The sequence below is a fragment of the Sminthopsis crassicaudata genome, chromosome 4, assembly GCF_048593235.1.
Source record: "Sminthopsis crassicaudata isolate SCR6 chromosome 4, ASM4859323v1, whole genome shotgun sequence".
NCBI lineage: Eukaryota > Metazoa > Chordata > Mammalia > Dasyuromorphia > Dasyuridae > Sminthopsis > Sminthopsis crassicaudata.
Genome location: NC_133620.1, coordinates 179,052,520 through 179,075,889, shown reverse-complemented (window position 1 = coordinate 179,075,889; position 23,370 = coordinate 179,052,520). Strand labels below are relative to the sequence as shown.

Sequence of the window (23,370 nt, the reverse complement as noted above, 5' to 3'; positions counted from 1 at the left end):
TTCTGATTATTAATGAAGTAATGTCTGAAAAGCACTCTGTAAATACACAGCATCATTCTCTCATCATTGCTGCCATTATGAGTTTGTACTCAACATCTTTACTTCACAAAAGCTGGAGGGCACCACCTCAGGCAGCCAAATGTTTTCCAGACATCTTACTACCTGTGATTCAAATTGTTCCTTGAGAATGCTAACCTGGTAATATGACACTACTTACACTGTTAGATACTCTTCACACAAGGCAACATTATGAGAGGTTCTCTTAAAAAGAGAATGGAACTGAAAATCATTCTTTCTTCCAATATTTTCCACACATTAGCTGTAAGATTCTTTCCGTTACCCCTGACTTTTTATACTAAGTTTAAAGACATCACATGCATGCAAAGGCAAAGAATGTAATGCCTTTTATGAAACCAGTGGCAGCAACAACAAACTAGATAGTCCTATGATAGTAATGCTGTTGTTCTGCCATTTCAGTCATGTCCAACTCCTTGTGACCCCATTTGGGTTTTTCTTGGCAAAGATATTGGAGTAATTAACCATTTCCTTCTCTAGCTCATTTTACAGATGAGGAAATTGAGGCAAACATGATTAAATGACTCCTTCAGAGTCTCACAGTAAGTAAGTCTGAGGCTTTTTTTTTTTTTTAAACTCAGGTCTTCCTGACTCCAATCCAGTCCCCGCACTCTATTCACTACTCTAGCTACCTGTCATGTAATAGTAATAATAGCCAGTATTCATGTAATGCTTTAAGATTTACAAAACATTTATCAAATAGTATTTTTCTTTATCATCACAATGACAGGAGGGATAGTAGAAGCCATTATTATTTTCATTTCACAGATGATTTGGGGCAGATAGAGTTTAATAACTTGCCCAAGACCACATAATTATCTGAAATGTGATATGTATTCAGTCTGTCTGATTCCAGAACCATTGCTTTATCCACCATAGCACCCAGCTTTCTCTTGTAAATCTAAGACATTCTCCTTTGAAGATCTGAATATTGTGTGCCACAATATCATTAGCATCTTAGACTTGAAACTGAGAAGACTTCTGTTCAAATCCTACCTTAGAAACAAATTCTCCAATTTAATTTCCTTATCTATAAATTGAGGTTTAAAAATACCTATAATACTTACAGGATAATTCTGAAACTATGGGAAAATTATGAAATAATTTATTTAAATGAATTTAAATGTATTTTTAAAATGTACACTTTAAATAATTATATAAATTTGAGTTTTGTAATTGGTTTGCTTTGACTAAATTTATGACTTCATTGGGATAGGGAAGACTTGCTAAAGAAATTATCCTAACAAGGCAAATATTTCCAGGACTACACTACAGACAGATTAAGTGACATGTCTAGAGCCAAAAAAAAAAAAAAAATTGAGTATCTCAGAAGTAGGAAAATTACTTTCTAACTCTTCAGCTGGCTCCCTATTTGCTCCATTGTTCTGGTCCTGGTTTTGCTGTTCATTTAACTTGTTGGTCAATTCAGTCTTGTGTCACTTTTGGTGATCCCATTTGAAGTTTTCTTGGCGATCATACTGGAGCAGTTTACTATCTCCTTTTCCAGTTCATTTTACAGATAAGAAACATTTAGTCAAATAAGTCACAGAGATCATCTGAGGTTAGATTTGAACTCAGGAAAATGAATCTTCCTGACTTCAGACCTGGTATTCTAGCCACCGTGCTATCCAGTTGCCATCCCTTGGTTACTATTACTAATATTATTTTTGTTTTGGAAACATAAATCATTTGGGAAGTAGTTGCATGCTATTATTGAATAACTTAATTAAATAACCCATTTCCCTAAACCTTTTCATAGTGATATTCAGGTAGCTCTTGATTTTCAAAAGCTTTTCCATCAAAACAAAAATATTTGCATAATTTGCCAAGCTGAAAAAAAAAACCTGAAAAGATAATAGACATAAACTTGTCTTCTGAGCACCAAAGGGCTACTTTTAGAGATGCTTAGTTTCAGGTTGATTGCCAGGTAAAGATTCTTTTTTAGTTACCACAGTATAGATAGACTATATATTAAGAGCTAGAGGGTCTTATTCTCTACATAGTAAAGATAGTACCAACATGGAAGAAATAATCATTTGAAATATTGAAGTGAGCATCAAACTAAACCACACTGATCCATTGTTTTTAACTAGTGTTTGTTTAAAATATCACTATTTTACAAAGTACTTTTGGATTTTGATTCACACTTTTATGTGCTAAATACCTAGAATCACTCTGGCACTCTGGTCCTACTTTGATTTTACTCTTTAGGCTCCTAGAATCAAGTCTTTATGAACTGGTATATTTTACAAACATCAAGTAAATTTAACTTCTTAAAAAGTAAGCACCTTTTTTTCTCCTTTTTAAAATCAGTACAGCCAAAAACTACCTAACAGGAAACTTTATCAAAATGAGATCCAAGTTTAGACTCATGTATACTAGGTGTTGAAAGTATTTGTATTGAAAAGATCTAATGTATTATTGTTGCATAATTGCTGTAGATAGTACTCTAAGGTGATTGGTAACTTGGAATGCTCTCTTAATCACCCTTTAGTTAAATGTGGATGTCTACTTGTCTTGATATTGTATACTTGTAAATACCAAGTCTGATTTTGCAAGGGATTGCAAAATAGCAAACTTCAGGGAGGAATGTAAAATCCTAATAAGTAGTGCTAAAAATGTCTAAGGTAAATATTGCCAACTCTGATGAAGCCTTCTGAGAAATATAGTCCCCCAGACTGCCCTTAGCTGAGGATAATATAGAGAAACTATCACATGATGTAATAATCAGGGCAGAAAACTTGGACAGAGCCTATGGGAAGAATTAAAAGGAGAGTGAAAGATGAGAAGGAGGGCAGAAAAGTATTGAGCTGACTTTTGTACAGTGGTAACTAAACAGGGGAAGGGGTGGTCTCCCTTCCTGGGTGGCACCAGCAGCTGGGATGCAATTTCCATTCCCAGGCCCAGACAGAGGAAGAAGAAAAGACAATGTGGGGGGTTAGAGGGAATGGAGAGGTATATAGACTTCTTTTGATCATTCCTGGCAGCATGCCTGTGTGGCTGAAACTCCAGTTTGTTGCAGGTGCCTTGGGGGCAATGTGAAAGAAATGAGTTGTCTCATTTCTCCCCTTCTACTCCCCTTCCTCCCTCTGCCTGCCTGTCATCAAGTGTTCATTTATGAGTTGTTTTCTCATTATGTGCTTAGCTGTTTTCTTTATGCCCATTTTGCTTTCTCCCTTCATAAAAATTTGGTCACCCAAGAAGTGTGTTTGTGTATAGGACTTCTTTTGAGAATAGGCAAAGACAGCTCTAAAAGGGTTTTACATTTCATCTATTATCTATGTTAGGAACCTTCAGTTTGGGATCTCATTTTGATAAAGTCTCCTGTCTTGGGTAATTTTTAGCTACACTGATTAAAAAGGAGAAAAAGGATGATTACTTCTTAAGAATTTAAATTTACATGGTGTTTGTAAAATATACCAATTTCTAGGAGCTTAAAGAGTAGAATCAAAGTAGGACCAGAGTGCCAGAATAATTCTGGGCAATGAGCACTTAAAAGTGTGAACCAAAATCCAAAAGTACTTTATAAACTAATTACTAATTCATCCAAGCTGGGTACTAAAACTTGAACTTAGGACTTATTTAAATTTCTCCTAAAAGAAGGTGCTCCTAAAGGTTGGGGCCATTATTCTGCTGAGCATGTAAGTGCAGGTTTTGGAGGCTAAGTACTGCCCCTTTTACCAGAGGATAGAAAGCTAAGAGGAACTAGAAAAGCAATTTCTACCAAGAAAACACATTATTAGCTTCGTATCACCAAGAGATAAAAGAAAATTCAAAATAATCTATATGCACAAAATATTTGTTCATTTTGTTGTAGCAAGATGCTTATTTATTGTAAAAAGGCTGAATAAGCTATCATGTGATTACAATGAAACACTATTGTGCCATAAGATAAGGAAGGGAATAGATTCAGAGAAACCTTGGAAGATTTAAATGAATTGAAGTAGAGTAGAGTGAGAAGAACTAGAACAATTTATACAATAGCAATATTATATAAACAAACAACCTTGAAAGATATAGGAACTCAAAATTCAATAGCCAACTATGACTCCTTAGGATCAAAAATGAAGAATGCTATCCATCTTCTGACAGAGTGGTGATTGATTCAAAATGAACAATGACCCATTCACTTTTGGACATGGCCAATGGAAGAATTTTATTTGCTTGACTAAAGATATTTGCCTTTTCTTTTTTATTTTAAATTCCTAATAGGGGAAGAGTGAGAAAAAAGGAAATAAATGCTTGTTATTTTTCTTAAGCAGAAGAGTTGGTGCCTTTGTGCTAGTCCTAATAGGCAGGGTCAGAGAGCCCTCACCTCTACCCCTTTTCTTTTTGTGGAGAGAAATGAAGAAAACACAGACCTTTTGTACTGCACAGCAATACTTAGTGTAATAATAGCCTGATAATGCTGATGTTGCCTTTTTTTAAATTTGGGATTGGTTGAAAATATGAACTGCTGGAGAAAAAAATTGTACTTCCTCTTTCCTGTACTAAATTACTGCTCAGAAAAAATGCAAATATATTTTTTACCAAAAGGAATATGCTCTCTCTATTGGGGTAAAATGAGGAGATATTTCCTTTTAGTAGATTTGTTGATCCATAATTTTGACAGATCCCATGTCTTTAACAGCCCCTAGAGACATGAGTGACTTGTCTAAGGAGTCTTATCTACAAGATCCATTTCTTGCTATCAATCATGTAGCCCTGTTGTAAATGACCTGGAGACAGGAAGAATAAAGAGGTCCTATATAAGTGGAAAGAAGACAGAAACATTATTGCTCTAACACTATGATTTTTCTATGTTAACAGATATCAAAAGTTTCCAGCTGAGAATAGAGTAAAGGGAAAGGTTTTAGTACTTCTATTAAGTTGCTAAAAAAGCCCTAAACATTGCAATGGGAAGAAAGACATAGGGAGAAATGTAATGTGTTTCTCTTGAATTTGCCTATATAATTCAACCATTCCCTGGCATGAAATTTTTCTTTGCCTTAACAGAAGCCTCCTCACACTCATGGACATATGTTTTCAATTGGAAAGTGCTTGCAGAAAGACCACCTGCCAGCAAAGGGCATGTTTTCCCACTCCCCGTGGGGGTCTTGCAGACAGGTTTCAGTATAGCTAAACCTGATTCAAGCAAGGAGTCTGAAAGAATTGCTTTTTTATGTTAAAAGCCAGCATGCTATTGGAGATTTTTTTAAAGGAGCAGAAATCAATATAAGATATTTATAGTCATTGTTCCTCCACAGTTTTCATTATTCTTTCACCAGACACTGGGGATACACAAGTTATAGAATCAACTTGTCTTTCATCTCTTTCTTTCAAGTTCTCTTTGTTCTATCACAGTTTGTAATATGTTTTAATAGTCTTATCCAAAGAAATGAAATATGAAAAAATACTTTCAGCTTTGCTCTAAAGATACTAGTTTAAACTAACCAAAAGGGGACAAAAAATTTGTGAGGAGGCTACATGAACACAAATACTGTCGTTTATGCTTCTTTTTAAACTTGGTCCCTAAAATTGTGATGCTGGCATTATAGTCAGGAAAGGCAATACTTTTGAGCCTTTTAAGTGCTTGTTATTAACATCAAGGACCAAATGGTAAGGGAATTTTAACTGTGGGCTGGAGAAACCAAAGGAAAAGAGAAGAGGAATGAAGAAAAGGAGAAACCTAATATCGTTAGGAGAAACTGGAGAGAGGTTATCTCAGACCAAGCCTTTTGGTGCCTGTAATTTATTTCTCAAACATACTCAGTCATCTGTGAAACAAAAGCAGGTTCAGAGAGATGATGGTCTGTGGCCTAATACACTTAGACTCTTAAGAGATTTAAAGGAAAACTGTACCTGGAACTTTAGCCATAAGTCTGGGTGAGATAAAGAGCTCTGGGTAAATGGGTTCAATATTCATGTTGATTTCATAATTTTAGTTTCACAGTAAAGAATCAAGGAACAAATTGTCTGATTTTGGCATATTTCTCTTGCATTTCTTTCTCCCTGAAAGAAAAGATGAAACACTGTTACATAATTTAAAAAAAAAAAAAAAAGCATTCTCTAGATCAATGTGGGGTTTGTGAAAAAGTACATGAAACAAAATTTCTATCACATCCAAAAAAAAGTGTCAATCTGCAAATTGAATACATTCTTTCTTTAACAGAAGAAAAGTAGCATGTTCCATCATGAATCTATTTGAATTGTATGGTTATTATTTTTCATCAGACTTCCCAAGTCTTTCTAAGTGGTTTGTCTTTTATTTTTTCTTGTTGTACAAATTGTTCTATTTCTGTACACTTCACTTTGGATTAGTTTATACCTGTCTTCCTAGTTTTCTCTGAAAACCATCTCCATTATATTTTTTCCAGCAAAATATTGGTTTGTTTGACTATACAAGTGTGTAAATGTGTGTTTTGTTTTCTTTTCTTTCTCAATGGATAGTAAGAGTAAGGGGTTAGGGAAGGAGAAAGAAAAGGTAGAATTTCATGAAAATAAAATGATACTTCATTTAAAGAATTAAAATAATAAGAACCACCATTTTATTGCTATTTGTTTATCAACTAAAACAAATAAAACAACAAAGAAATTAAAACTTTACTAATAACATGCTAAAGGAAAAAGATATCTTTAATTGGTCCCTATGTTAGATCATTTATTATCTTGGCCTGCTTTCCTTCCTGTGCTGCTATGAAAATTAGGAGATGGGGAGTGTAATGCATTTCAATTCCTTGATTACTTGCCTTCTTGGAATAGATTTGGGCTAACAAAGTCTTTTGTATCTTTGCCATCTATGTAGCCAGTTGCTAGTTCCATTCAGTTAATCCAGTTACTCTCTTTTTTCCCCCTTTTCTCCTTACCAAGCATAAGAGGAAATGAAGACTATTCTTACCCATCCCTAAAATGGATGGGATTAACTCTACTAGTGATTTACTCTACCCTGGGTTCCATACTACTCTCCTCCTCTCATTCTTGTACCTATCTGTACAATCCTAGTGTAATCTCTCCAGAGGTAGAATGTTGGATTTGCAAAATTGAATTAAACAGTCAGGTAACTGACTGTGCTCAGCTGAAATGACCCTATACATAAATTCACAGACACTGGGCTGGCTCCATTTCCTTAGATCTTCACAACCCTGAGACAAGGTACAGTAGTTCTTTAACCTAGAATTTAAATACATAGTAGACTTGTAATAGCTAAGTGTTAAGTCTCATTGAGAGAGAGAAGTAAGAGAACTGGAGTGTGACATCTTTCCTTTTCCTCCTCCTATTCTTTACTTCATATCTCTCTCAACCCCCACAAACTTTATCTGTTTAGAAAAATGGTCAAAATGGTTTCTTGTAACAAGGAAGGAATGAGCCCTAGAATATTTTAAAATGAATTTGTTTTCTGTTCCTGCTGGGACTCATAATTTTTTTTTTCCAGGATGAGAAATGGTAGCTGAATAGATGTTAACATTGGTGTCTTGACCATATAAATCATTAACATTTCTACATACTATCAACAAAACCCAAGAATGTAGAAGAGATAAAAAGAGATTCCATTTAAAATAATTGTAGATAATATAAAATACTTGAAAGTCTACCTTACAACACAAATCCAGAGAACACAATATCAAAACACTTCACACAAATATACATTTAAACAATTGAGAAAATATTAATTGCTAATAGTTTGAGCCAATATAATAAAAATGACAATTCTAAGTTAATTACTTATTCAGTGTCATCAAAGAATTATTATAATTTTAGAACTAGAAAAAAATAATGGAATTCATTTGGAAGAAAAAAGTCAAGAATATCAAAGGAATCAATGAAAAGAAATATGTAGGAAAGTAGCCTAGTAATGCTAGATTTCAAACTACATTACAAAGAAGTAATAATCAAAACAATTTAGTGCTGGCTAAGAAATAAAATTGATACAGCAAGAGATAGACTATATTAAATTTAAAAGTTTGTATACCAATAAAACTAATGTAGTCAAAGTTAGAAGAAAAAGAGGAATCTTGGGGGAGGAGTTTTACAGCAAGTTTTCTCTTATAATGTCCCCATTTCTCAAATAGATAGAAAACTAAGACAAATTTATAAAAAAAAAATATGAGCCATTTCCAATTGATAAACAGATAAAGAATTTGAACATGCAGTTTTTAGGAGAAGAAATCAAAGCTATAAATAATCCCTTGGGGGGGGGGGGCGAATCTAAATTGCTAGTGATTAAATAAATGCAAATTAAAACAACACTGAGATACCACCTCAAATCTACCAGATTGGCTAACAAGAAAAAAAAAAGGAAAATGGCCAATGCTGGAGGGAATATGAAAAAATTGTGACATTAATGCTTTGCTGGTAGAGTTATAAACTAGTACCATCATTTTAAAGAACAGCTTGGAACAACACCAAAGGCTATAAAACTGGACATACCCTTTGACCCAGTAATACCACTACTACATCTGCATATATCACAGAGACCAAAGAAAAGGAAAAGGGATGTATATTTATAAAAAAAATTATAACGGAAGAAAGAAGAAAGATAGAAAGAAAGAGGAAGGAAAGAGGGAAGAAAGGAAGAAAAAGAATGAAGAAAGGAAAGGAGGGAGGACAAAATCAAGAAAGATCTCGTCTAGAAGATGGAATTGCTAGGAACTACACTTTTCTTCTTTTGTGTCTTTTTTTTTGTTTCTTTTGCAATGCAAGGTTTTCTGTTTGTTTGTTTTTGTTTTTAGGGTTTTATTGTTTTATTTTGAGAGGGAACATAAAGCAATAGATTTTCACCTATCCTTCCTTTTATTGCCATGAGAAATGGTATCCCCTGAGTTCTGAAAATAATAGATCAAAAATCCCTCTCATTTCAGATGCAATAATTATTAAAATCAAGTAAAAAAATAAATTGAACTCGGAGCTAAAATATTTGAAGCACTGTGACCATAGAAAGATCATTGCTTTCTGTGTTTATTGAGTTGTGGCTGGTATGTCTACACTGTTGAATGTGTCTTGTAGCATGGGACCTCAAGTTCTCCATTTCAAGAATGAAGAGATATTTGTCCTGGATCTGCTGTATTTTGAGATCTTCCATATGGGATAAGACCTGACTTCTCTAGGGAGAACTTGAGGTTCCATGCTACAAGACACATTCAACAGTGTAGACATACCAGCCACAACTCAATAAACACAGAAAGAAAGTGACAACATGAGGAGATGCTTAGTAATGCCAAGAGGAAAGATCTAAGTTAAATTTCCAGGTTAAATTCACAAGGGAACCAATGTGGTTCCTGACCCCTTTGCTCCATAGAAAAGACAAACTGTGGTGAAGAAAAAGCATAGTCTGTGAAGTTTATGCTGTTGCATGATGGGGTTACAATGCAAATGTTTTTTGTCAACAGGAGATCTCTGAACAATTCATCACCCAGGAACTCAAAATAAACTAGAAAAACTTTTCTTAATACAATAAGCCAAAGGTCCTGCTGTGGAGCATTACCTCATTAGGCAAAATCAGGATGAAGAAGGACTTAAGAACAGAAGATACATTAACTCACCCATGATTATTTTCTAATCTGATATTCTTTCAATTTCTTTGATTTTTACCCATGAGTATTTATACCTAGAGTATTTTGACTATGACTTCTTTAAACAAAAAAGAAAAATCAATATGAGACAAGTTTGTCCAGCTATTCTTTACTGTTCTGAAAGTTGTATTGTGAAATAAAGTAGAGATCTCCCTCAGTAAATGGAATATGCATTTCTACAATAATATCAGATTGTTGTAATTGTAGAAACTATCTTTAGGTCTCTTTTCATAATTTAAGTATAAAAATTTTCTCTATGTCTCAACTTCACCTCAAAATTATATAAGTCTGTGTGCATATATTGAGGCTGAGAAGAATTCTGGTGTAAGAGTAAGTGGACAGTCTTGGAGTTAGGAAAATCTGGCTTCAAATCTCATATTAAAGTATGCATAATACATAAAGAGGAATTAAAATGTCTGCTGAAAAGAATATTCAATCTGAATTCAGAATACCTGACTGTGAATCCAATCTTAATTATGAACTATATGATTTTGGTGAAATCACTTACCTACTCAGTGATTCCAGAAAAATCTCAGTTTCTGTTCTCCTTTGGTGGAAGAACTTATTGTATGATAACTGTAAGTCCCACAAACTGATAAAGTTTGAACAACAAAAATAATGGGGTTAATCTTTACTAATTCTGTGATGCCACCAAAAAGAAAGTCCACCTGCCATTAACATAAACAATATTACAAAGAAGCTAGATTCAATGGCATCTTGAATATTATGTCTGTGGGTCCTTAAACCAGGGTCCATTACTTCAAAAAAAATTTTTTTTTGTTTTGTTTTGTTTTTACTTTTTTCAATATAATTGATTTTCTTTTTAATCCTATATATATTTTATGCATTTTGTAACATTATTCTGGGGTCCTATTCAGGGGTTAAAAATAATTTTTAAAAAAATTAATAAACCCTAGATTTCAGAAAAATTACCTCATTTTACACATGAAGTATCTAGTTGATACAGTAATGGTACATTTAGAAACAAGCTCTGAACTCAAATCTGACTTCAGACACCTATTAACTAAGTTACCTTGAACAAGTAATTTAATCAATTTTGCTTCATTCTTCATCTACAAGATGAGATTAATAATAGCACCTATCTCCCTAAGTTGTGTTGATAAAATTATTTGTAAAAAGTATAAAATGAAGGCCAAAAATGTAACTTAGTCAGAATCTCAAAACTAACAAGATTTTGAAAACAGACATTTCGTGGTTGAAAGTCCATTTTTCCATTCGCTACACAAGACTCACTAAAGGTCACACAATTAGTAATCTTTGAACCTGGGTTCTTTGAATTCAAAATCAGTACTCTCTTGACTGTCTTTCCAGGGCTTCTCATCTTTGACTCCTATTCCCACTTTGCTTTGTTCACCTAACCAAGTCCAACTACTCTCTGTCTCTTCATCTGTCATTTCATCATTATCATTACCGTAAAAACAAATAAGGCAATGTACATTAAAGCTCTTTGGAAACCTTAATAAACTGAGTAAATACAAACTGATCAATATTCTGATCTTCACCATCTTGTGCCTGGATTACAGTAATAAGCAACTAAAAGAACTCCCTATTTCCACTTTCTCTAATATTCATTCTGTATACTACAGACTGTATACTACAGATTGATCTGACTGTATGTAATCAGACATGTTCTTAATGCATAATTCTTATCATATAAGTGCACTGTTTAGGAAAAAAAACTTTCAGCTCTATCCAATATACCTTCTTGGCATTCAAAGCTAAACAAAGTTAAAATCTTGTTTCAGACACTTACCAAATTCTAGATATTTAGACAATAAGAAATCACAAATTCTGGACAAGTCACTTAACCTGTGTCCATTACAGAATCCTATTATGGGCAAAACAAAATAATACCATCTTCTCCCCAGGTTTTTGCAAGGCTCAAATAGGAAAATATTTGTTGCAAACCTTAAAATGCTATAAAAATGCTAGTTATCATGTTGATCATCACTCTCATCATAACCTACTTCTCTAATTTTGTCCCATATTTTTCCACCTCACATAGTCTATGGCCAGGCCAAAGTGGACTATTCCTACCCTTTTAACCTGCCTCATACTTCCATTTCTGCTTTTTTTGGAGGGAAGATAATCATAGTTAAATGACCTGCCCAACATCACACAAAATAAGTGTCAGAAACCAGATTTTGAATTTAGTTATCCCTAACTTCAGGACCATTGCTCTGTCTGCTGTGTCATCCAGCTGTTCCACTTATGTGTCTTTACTCACAGAATCCAGTATGTCTATGATGTTCTTCCCTACTCCTTCTTTCTATCTGTTATATTCATGCTAATTATCTGATGTCTAGCATAGTACCTCGTATATAGTAGGCATTTAAAAAATGTTTACTGAATTGAATTAGATTCAAATACCAATTCAAATATCTCCACTTGATTACCATAGCTAATAAGTGATCTTTCCAATGATCTCATCTCACAATTTTTTATTCTTCTTATATATCTATTCTAAATTGATTTTTAGTACATATTTCTCATAACCTAGACATGAGGTAAGGGTTTTATATTTTGGTTAACATTTTTTTATCCCCCAGTAGTTAGCACATTGTCAATAATAGCTGTTTCATAAATATTGCTAGAAAGAACAAGTTTCTCTACTATACCATCTATATAACATCTATCTTTACTGCAATACAGCTCTATTGCCCATAACAAATGTTGAGATTACTTGGATAACAGTAAGATAGTCAGAAAGTCATTGCTAGTGCTCAGAAAAGGACTGACTGGAAAAGAGCCAATAGTATGCACAGAAGAATAACTATAAGTAATGCAACTTAACCATGAAATTGTGGAAAAAAGAATAGCTTCCTGAAAGCTGAGAAACAACTTTTACAGTATGTGTTTCTGATAAAGGCCTCATTTGTAAAATATATATATAGAACAAAGTCAAATTTATAAGAAACTGATAAATGGTCAGGATATGAACAGTTTTCAAAGGAAGACATTAAAGGCATCTATAGTGATTTGAAAAAATGCTTTAAATTATTATTGATTAGAGAAATGCAAGTTAAGAAAACTCTGAGGATATCACTTCATATCTCTCAAATTAACTAAGATGACAGAAAAAGATAATTATAAATGTTGTAGGGACTATGGGAAAACTGAGATCCTAATGTATTGCTGGTGGAGTTGTGAAATTATTCAACCATTCTGCAGTGCAATTTGAAATTATGCCCAAAAGAATATAAAACTGTACATATCCTTTAATCCAGCAATTTCACTACTGGGTCTGTATCTCTTTTTTTTATAATTCCTTTTTTAATTAATTTTATAATTATAATTTTTTGATAGTACATATGAATGAATAATTTTTTCTTACAACATTATCCATTGTATTCATTTTTCCAAATTTTCCCCTCCCTCTCTCTACTCCCTCCCCTAGATGACAGGCAATCCCATACATATTAAATGTGTTACAGTATAACCTAGATACAATATATGTGTGTAAAACTAATTTTCTAGTTTTACGGTAAGAATTGGATTCTGAAGGTATAAGTAACCTGGGTAGAAAGACAGTAGTGCAAACAATTCACATTCAATTCCCAGTGCTCCTTCTCTGGGTGTAGTTGTTTCTGTCCATCATTGATCAATGGGAAGTGAATTGGATCTTCTTTATATTGAAGATATCCACTTCAATCAGAATATATCTTCATACAGTATAGTTGTTGAAGTGTATAGTGATCTCCTGGTTCTGTTCATTTCACTCAGCATCAGTGCATGTAAGTCTCTCCAAACCTCTTTGTATTCATCCTGTTGGTCATTTCTTATAGAGCAATATTATTCCATAACATTCATATACCATAATTTACCCAACCCTTCTCCAATTGATGGGCATCCATTCATTTTCCAGTTTCTAGCCACTACAAAAATAGCTGCCACAAACATTTTGGCACATACAGGTCCCTTTCCCATCTTTAGTATTTCTGTAGTAGCCCAGTAGTAGCACTGCTGGATCAAAGGCTATGTGTTAGGTTTTTACTAAAAAGGACATAAAAGAATATAAAGGATATAAAAGATATAAAAAGGAGGATAAAAGAAGACAACATTGAGCAAGGAGTGAGTCTACTCTAGGACAGAGTTGGGACGGCTCTCTGGAGGAAGAAGAATCTAGTCTGGGATTGTGTTGAGACAGCAGATCTCCTCCATGATAGTGATCAGCAGTTTCTGGAGACAACAGAACATTACAGGTATGCACAGTTTGATAACTTTTTGGGCATAGGTTCAAATTGCTCTCCAGAATGGCTGGATTCTTTCACAACTCCAACACTGCATCAGAGTCCCAGTTTTCCCACATCCCCTTCAACATTCATCATTATCTTTTTCTGTTATCTTGGCCAATCTGACAGGTGTATAGTGGTATCTCAGAGTTGTCTTAATTTGCATTTCTCTGATCAGTAGTTATTTGGAACACTTTCATATGAGTGGATATAGTTTCAATTTCATCATCTGAAAATTGTCTGTTCATATCCTTTGACCATTTATCAATTGAAGAATGGTTTGATTTCTTATAAATTAGAGTCAGTTCTCTATATATTTTAGAAATGAGGCCTTTATCAGAACCATTAAGTGTAAAAATATTTTCCCAATTTGTTACTTCCCTTTTAATCTTGTTTGCTTTAGTTTTGTTTGTACAAAAGCTGAATCAAAATCTTATATTTTGTGATCAATAATGATCTCTAGTTCTCCTTTGGTCATAAATTTCTTCCTCCTCCATAGGTTTGAGAGGTAGTCTATCCTCTGTTCCTCTAATCTATTTATGATAGCATTCTTGATGCCTAAATCATGGACCTATTTTGATCTTATCTTGGTATATGGTATTAAGTGTGGATCCATATCTAATTTCTGACATACTAATTTCCAGTTTTCCCAACAGTTTTTTTTCAAATAATGAATTCTTATCCCAAAAGTTGGGATCTTTGGGTTTGTCAAACACTAGATTGCTATAGGTGTACCCTATTTTGTCCTGTGTACCAAATCTGTTCCACTGATCGACTAGTCTATTTCTTAGCTAATACCAAATGGTTTTGGGGACTGCTGCATTATAATATAGCTTTAGATCAGGTACAGCTAGATCACCTTCATCTGACTTTTTTTTCACTAATTCCCTTGAAATTCTTGACCTTTTGTTCTTCCATATGAATTTTGTTGTTATTTTATCTAAGTCATTAAAATAGTTTCTTGGGAGTCTGATTGGTATAGCACTAAATAAATAGATTAGTTTTGGGAGCTCAGCCTATCAAAGAGCACTTAATGTCTTTCCAATTATTTAAATCTGACAATTTTTGTGGCAAGCATTTTGTAATTTTGCTCATATAATTCCTGACTTTTCTTTGGTAGATGGATTCCCAAATATTTTATACTATGGACAGTTGTTTTGAATGGAATTCCTCTTTCTATCTCTTGCTGTTGCATTTTGTTGGTGATGTATAAAAATGCTGAGGATTATGTGGATTTATTTTGTATCCAGAAACTTTGCTAAAGTTGTGAGTTATTTCTAATAACTTTTTATTAGAATCTCTGGGGTTCTGTATACCATCATATCATCTGCAAAGAGTGATAGTTTGATTTCCTCATTTCCTACACTTATTCCTTTAATCTCTTTCTCAACTCTTATTGCCGAGGCTAGCATTTCTAATACAATATTGAATAGTAATGGTGATAGTGGGCAGCCTTATTTCACTCTTGATCTCACTGGGAAAGGTTCCAGTTTATCTCCATTACATATTATGCTTACTGACCGTCTTAAATATATGCTGCTGACTATTTTAAGGAATAGTACTTTTATTCCTATACTCTCAAGTGTTTTTAGTAGGAATGGATATTGTATTTTATCAAATGCTTTTTCTGCATCTATTGAGATGATCATATGATTTTTATTAATTTGATTATTAATATGGTCAATTATACTAATAGTTTTCCTAATATTAAATCAGCCCTGCATTTCCGGTATAAATCATACTTCATAACTGTGTATTATCCTGGGGATGATTTTCTGAAGTCTTTTTGCTAATATCTTATTTAAGATTTTAACATCAATATTCATTAAGGAGATTGGTCTATAGTTTTCTTTCTCAGTCTTCAACCTACCTGGTTTAGGTTTCAGTATCATGTCTGTGTCATAAAAGGAGTTTGGTAGGACTCCTTCATCCCCTAATTTTTCAAATAGTTTATATAACATTGGGGCTAATGCTTCTTTAAATGTTTGGTACAATTCACATATAAATCCATCTGGTCCTGGGGAATTTTTCCTGGGGAGTTGATTAATAGCTTGTTCTAATTCTTTTTCTGAAATGGGGCTATTTAAGCAGTTTACCTCCTCCTCTTAATCTAGGAAGCCTATATTTTTGGAGGTAGTCATCCCTTTCACTTAAGTTGTCAATGTTTTGGCATAAAGTTGGGCAAAGTAACTCTTAATTATTTCTCTAATTCCCTCTTCATTGGTGGAAAGATCCCCCTTTTCATTTTTAAGACTAACAATTTGATTTTCCTTTTTCCTTTTTCTGATCAGATTTACCAAAGGTTTATCTATTTTATTGGCTTTTTTCATAAAATCAACTCTTAGTTTTATTCATTAAATCAATAGTTCAATAGTTTTTTTGTTTGTTTGTTTGTTTGTTTTTTTTTTTTTACTTTCAATATTATTGATTTCTCCTTTTAATTTTAGAATTTCAAGTTTAGTTTTTGGTTGGGTTTTTTAATTTGGTGTTTTTCTAACCTTTTAAGTTGCAGGCCCAATTCATTGATCTTCTCTTTCTCTATTTTATTCAAGTAAGCCTCTAAAGATATAAAATTTCCCCTTATTACCACTTTAGCTGCATCCCACAAATTTTGGTATGATGTCTCATCGTTGTCATTATCTTGGGTGAAATAATTAATTGTTTCAATAATTTGCTGTTTCACCCAGTCACTCTTTAAGATAAGATTATTTAATTTCCAATTACTTTTTGGTCTATTTACCCCTAACTTCTTGTTGAATATAGTTTGTATTGCATTGTGATCTGAGAAGAAGACATTTACTATTTCTTCCTTCCTGCATTTAATTTTGAGATTTTTGCATCCCAATTTATGGTCAATCTCTGTATAGGTTCCATGAACTGCTGAGAAGAAAGTATACTCCTTTCTATCACCATTCAGTTTTCTCCAAAGATCTATCATGCCTAATTTTTCTAATGTTTTATTTACCTCTTTAATTTCTTTCTTATTTATTTTATGGTTTGATTTGTCTAATTCTGAGAATGCAAGTTTGAGATCTCCTTCTATTATAGTTTTGCTATCTATCTCTTCTTACAACTCTCTTAACTTCTTCTTTAGGGAGTTAGATGCTATACCACTTGGTGCATATATGTTTAGTATTGATATGGCTTCATTGTCTATGCTACCTTTTAGAAGGATATAGTTTCCTTCCTTGTCTCTTTTAATTAGATCAATTTCTGCTTTTGCTTGATCTGAGATAAGGATGGCTACCCCTGCTTTTTTGGCTTCACCTGAAGCATAATAGATTCTGCTCCAGCCTTTTACCTTTACTAGGTATGTATCTCCCTGCTTTACATGTGTTTCTTGTAAACAACATATTGTAGGGTTCTGACTTTTGATCCTGTCTGCTATCCGCCTCCGTTTAATGGGAGAGTTCATCCCATTCACATTTATAGTTAAAATTACTAATTCTGTATTTCCTGCCATCATATTATCCCCTGATTATTCTTATTTCCCCCTTGTCCCCCCTAAACCCCTTCCCCAGTAATGAATTTATGGACCCCACTTGTGATGCACAGACCTCCCTTTTTAGTATCCCTCCCCCCTCCTTTTATGTCCCTTCCCCTTTCTTGTACCCTTCTCTTATTCCTCTTTTCCTTTTCCCTTTTCCTCTCCCCCCTTATAATGAGGTGAGAGAGAATTCTCTGAAAAACAAATATGTCAATTATTTACTCTTTGAGCCTAATCTGATGAGAGTAAGATTCACACAATGTTTCTCCCCCTTTCTAAATTCCCTCATATGTGGTAAATTTTCTTTGCCTCTTCCTGGGATGTAGTTTCCCTCTTTTTATCACTCCTTCCCTTTTTTCTGATACTACCCCCTTTTCTTTACTACTTCCCTTTTTATGTTATATCAGTAAAATCAAATTATCCATGTGGACATTCTGTATATCCACAACAGAAATACAGTTCTCAAGAGTTCTTTTTACCTTTTTCTGCTTCTCTTGAGTCTTGTGGATGTAGATCAAATTTTTTGTTTAAGTCTGTTTTTTTTCTTAGAAACAAATGGAATTCCTCTGTTTCATTAAATGTCCATCTTCTTCCATGGAAGAAAATGCTAAACTTAGCTGGGTACTTTATTCTTGGTTGCAATCCTAGTTCTTTTGTCTTTTGGAATATCAGGTTCCAGGCCCTTCGATCCTTTGATCTTGAGTATCCCTTATTTTGGCACCTTGATATTTGAATTGTTTTTTCTAGCTTCTTGTAATATTTTTTCCTTAGTTAGGTAGTTCTGCTGCTTAGCCACAATGTTCTGTGGAGTTCTTTTTTTTAGGGTCTTTTTCAGAAGGTATTCAATGAATTCTTTCAACGCCTATTTTCCTTCTGTTTCTATTATCTCTGGGCAGTTCTCTTTGATGATTTCTGTAAAATAGAATCTAGGCTCTTTTTTTCATCATAATTTTCAGGAAGTCCAATGATCCTCAGATTATCTCTCCTAGACCTATTTTCCAGATCTATAGATTTTCCTAGTAAATATTTGACGTTATTCTTCAGCTTTTTATTTTTGTTTTGTTTTGTTTTGTTTGACTGATTCTTGGTTTCTCAATGAATCATTCATATCGATTTGTTCAGTCCTGATTTTTAATGAGTTATTTTCTTCATTCACATTTTTTAGTTCTTTTTGTATATGTCCAATTGAGTTTTTAAATGAATTATTTTGCTCTGTTGAATTTTTTTCCATTTCACTTTTTTTTTTTTAAGTGAGTTATTTTCTTTTTCCAAATCACAAATCCTACTTTCTTGGGAATTTTTTATCTTTTCTAATTCAGAAATCCTACTTTCCTGTGATTTTTTTAACCTTTTTTAATTCACAAATTTTGTTTCCCTGCATGTCCTGTGAATTCTTTATTTTTTCCAACTCAAATTTAAAGGTGTTATTATTCTCTATCATAGCTTCTCTTTCCTTTTCCCATTTTTCTTCAAACTCTCTTAATTTTTTAATAGTCTCTTCTAGGAGAGAGTTATGTGATGAGGGGCAGCTATATCCCCTTTAGGGTGTTATCTGGAGACTGTCTGCTGTTAGCTTCCTCGGGGCTCTGTATAAAAAGTGTCAATCATTCTCTTCAGTTTCTTACTCATTATTAAAACTCATTGGAGTCAGCCCTTTGGGTAGGAAACTTACCAGCTTCCTCCCAGATAGGCTGGAAAGGAGCAAAATTGTGACTAGGCTATGAGAGAGCTCTGGGAGAGATTTCCTCTCCCTCCCCCCAAATGACTCAGAGGTGGTTAGCATGGCTGGGGCGAGGAGTGCCCAGTGAAGGATCCCAGCTTTGTGGCCTAACAACTGCCCTGAGGCTAGAGGCTGAACAGTAAAACCATCACAAACCCCATCCAAAGCCTTGTGTGGGGCCGTGGATATTAGCAGCTGACACATGAAAAGCCCCTGGGCTAAAACTGGAAGACTCTGCCTAGGAAGAACAGTTGCTGTTGCAGGAGTTCTGCTGCTGCTGGAGTTTCGATACTGCGAGAATTTCACTGCCTCAAGCTGAGCCACAAACTATGTGGATTAGAGGCTGCCCCTGGTTGTGTCCCCCAGTTCTTAACTGCCCCAAGGAAAAGCCCCAGACAGCAGAAGGCGGCTTCACAGCTGTGCCATGATCAGTGTTGGGTCACTTTTGGCTTGGGGTGGTTATATTTTCTGGTTTTTTATTTTAAAGTGGCTTTGATTTCTCTTCTGATCTGCTGTTTTACAAGCAGAGTAGAGCTCTCAGCCTATGCCAGATAGGCTGTGGCTTCTCTAATCCCAGAGTTTTCCCCAGACCATTTGGCACAATGTGCTAGCCCCTAGTTCAACCCTGTCTGTGCCGGTCTTTTTTTTCCTCCCCTGGAAACCGACCTTTTCTGTCGAAATTCCAGATTCTCTTTGGCTGGTAAGTTGTGCTTCTAATCCTTGTGATTTTTATCAGTCCAGCGTTAATTTTGAGGCTGATTTAACTAGTTGGTATTGAGGGTAGAAAGGAACTTAGAAATGCATGTGTATCTTCTCTGCCATCTTGGCTCCGCCCCCAATTCCTGGGTCTGTATCTCAAAGAGATCATAAGAGAGGAAAGGATCCACATGTGCAAAAATGTTTGTAGCAGTGCATTTTTGTAATGATAAGGAACTGGAAATTAAGTGGATGCCCATCAGTTGGGGAATGGCTGAATAAGTAATAGTATATGAAGGTAATGAAATATTATTTTCTACAAGAAATGATGAGCATACTGATTTCAGAAAAACCTGAAGAAAAAAAAAACTTACATGAACTGATGCTGAATTGAGTGAGCAGAACCAGGAGAACACCATTAACAATAACAGAAAGGTTATGTGATGATCAGTTGTGATGGACCTGACTTCTCAGCAATGCAGCTTTTTCCCCTTTTAACTGTGATTTTTTTTTTTTTTGCACAACATGACAAAAGTGGAAATACTTTAAAAGGATTGTGCATGCTTGACTTATATCAGATTGTTCACTATCTTGGGGAAATGGAAGGTCCAAGAGAATGAGAGAGAAAAAAAATTGGAATATAAAATCTTATAAGAATGAATGTTGACATTTGTGGAAATATGTATAGAATAATTGCACATGTTTAACATATATTGGATTACTTGCCATCTAGAGGAGAAGGTATGGAGAAGAGAAGGAAAAAATAGAACACAGGATCTTGTAAGGGTGAATGTTGAAAATTATCCATGTATATATTTTGAAAATAAAAAGCTTTAATTTAAAAAAAAAAGAATCAATGTCAAGGGGTAGCTAGATGGGGCAGGAGGTAAAGCACTAGTCTTGGAGTCAGGAAGACCTGAAATCAAATCTGATCTCAGACACTTTACATTTACTAGGATACAAGACCTTGAGCAAGTCACTTAACCCCAATTGCCTCTCCAAAAAAAAAAAAAAAAAAAAAAAAAAAAGAATGAATGTTGAAAACTATCTTTACATCTATTTAGAAAAATAAAATACTATTGATTGAAAAAAATTTAAAAAGAAAAGAATAGCTTCCTGATATGATAAGAAAATAATATTAATGGACTTGATACAACCAGGAACACCAAAAAATGGGGAAGATAACAAGAAAAGAATCCAAATTTTAAACAGATATCATTCATATGCAAAAATGCTCTGACCACAAACTAAAAAGCCTTTGCACAGGAGGCCAACCCCAAAGCTCTGCTGCCATCTCCATGAGTGTGAAATTTTCCAGATCATCTATCTCTTAACAAGAAGAAAAATGGCCTCCTGAAGAAATATACTATCTTCCTTGTTGATTTTGCTAACTTAGCAGAACTTTCAGAAATGAACATCAAACATTTTCATTTATTTTTTCCATGCAAAATACTCAGCTCAAGTTACTCCAAATTACAATTAAAATAACTTCTTTCAGAGCAAGTTTTTTTTCCCCACTGTTTTGAATCTGTGCCTTCCTCCTTCCATGTTTTTCACACTCCATCTGGTTTTACATAGTTGTTGTCCCCTTTCTTTCCTGCCAAACACACATACATCACATGGTATCTTCAAAGCATTTTGCAAACAGTAACAAATTGAAATTCATTAGGCATTTAAAATTAGCTCCTTCATGATTTTCTCATGATCTCCTAAAATTACCTAATGAATCATCTTTCTTTTGTTATTTATATCCAAAAAACTTATTTCTTTTCCACATTTCAATGTATGTAGATTGTTGTCCATTCAGTTTTAAATAGAATTTATTTTTATGTTTCAGACATTTTTTTAAAGTAGATTTCTAATTTTTCCATTCTGCTTGGTTAGCATTTACCCAAGCTTGTCAGCATTTTAAAAGTTACTCATCATTTTTCCTTCATCTTCTTTCATGCTAGTTTGTACCACACATTTGTGATTTCTCTTGTAATATATGCATGCTCCACTCTTTCCTCACTTAGAGTCTGTAAGACATCATTGCTGTGTTGCCCTCTCACATGAGATTGCTTTTATGGTTGGTAATAACTTTTTGCATTTTTATCTTTTTTTTTCATTTTCATAATGTTATTGTCATTCTGTAGAGAAGCCATATATGCTACATAAAAGAGTAAAAAAAATAGATAAAATTAATCCCTGATAATGACCTGGCATTTCTTCTCATGCTGCCAATATGTAGGACAACCTCAGTCCAGTCTTTGAATCCATGTTAGGGTTAAAATGGATCCTTAGAAATCATTCTTCCCAAAGCAAATAATAATAATAATAATAATAATTTTTCCTGGAACATCACTGAGAAGTGATCATTTGGACATTGTTTGAATACCTTATTTTCAGTAGAGACCAGGTAACATCAAAATTCATGAACTGTGAATGCTGTTAGCACTTTGTCCAATGCCTTTATTTTGCAACTTAGAAAACTTGAAGTAACCTAAACTTATGAAAGTGATTTTGTCAATTAAAGCCAAAGAAAAGATATTTTTTGTTTAAATAAAGTTAAAGTCAGCTCCAAATATGTGAATCAAGTGAGCATTAACTTAGAATTCGTTTTTAATCATTAGTATTTGCCTCCCCAAAAAGGCTTGTATAGGAGCCATTACAGCTTGCAAATGGTTTCCTTTTCATATTTGTTCTGTTTTATTTTTAACTATCACTCTTTTTGTGAAATTTAGGTCATATGTTGTACAAATTGAAATACTCTTTGAATCAAATATTTTCAACATTAATTTTAATTCAATACATATTCTGGAAGAAAGAAAAATGGCCAAATTAATGTGATGTTTTTCTAATTATTTCAGGATTACATCTTCTGTTCAACTCAATTAAATTTAACAAATGTATAATATGTGAAGTATCTACTGGGTTATATGAAGTATTCAGGTTACTGAATCCTTTTCAGAACACCTTTGGTTGTTCACCTACTACCCAACTTATGCTATGGCTCAAAAAACTATAGCCTGGACAACAGTCACACTCTAATAAAAATTTCGCAGTAGACGGGCTAAGCAGGTTGAGAGGGACTGACAAGACTCAAATCTATAAATGAATTAGGGGTGTCTACCAGAACATAAGAAGGCTTCCCTGGTGGAATAAGAAGATATGGACCTTATCTTTAATTGGCTATAAAGGAAGCTTGGGAAGATGCTATGGAGCACTTAAATATTGGTCAAATACCAAAGTTACCAAAGTAGTCCACAATATCCAGAGCCATCAAAAGTCATCTTAGTTTAAGATTGAAATCAGTAATCAGGTAGTTTAAAAGAAAAATGGGACAGAGTTGTGTATGATATGAATGTTTAGAAAAAACTGTTTAGGAAACTGTGTAGGCAAAGGTTAAAAATAGTACCTAAGCTTTATAAATAAAGTGCAAAGGAAGAACTGACACAAAGGCATTAAAGGGGGTAGTGCAGGCTGGTAATTCTGAAAACCTACTCATATCAGGAGTGGCTTAAATAAGGAATGTATATGCACATGCGCATACACACACACACACACACACACACACACACACACACACACACACACACACATATATATATA

General features: G+C 33.9%; 1 long non-coding RNA gene across 1 annotated transcript in view; it reads right to left on the bottom strand.

The window, feature by feature from the left end:
- Positions 1 to 23,370, bottom strand: part of LOC141541201 (uncharacterized) — a 101,433-nt gene that overhangs the window by 56,984 nt on the left and 21,079 nt on the right. The window contains exon 3 of the long non-coding RNA XR_012481681.1: positions 5,917 to 6,066. This is a non-coding gene — a long non-coding RNA (uncharacterized LOC141541201). The remainder of the gene's footprint in view (positions 1 to 5,916; positions 6,067 to 23,370) is intronic.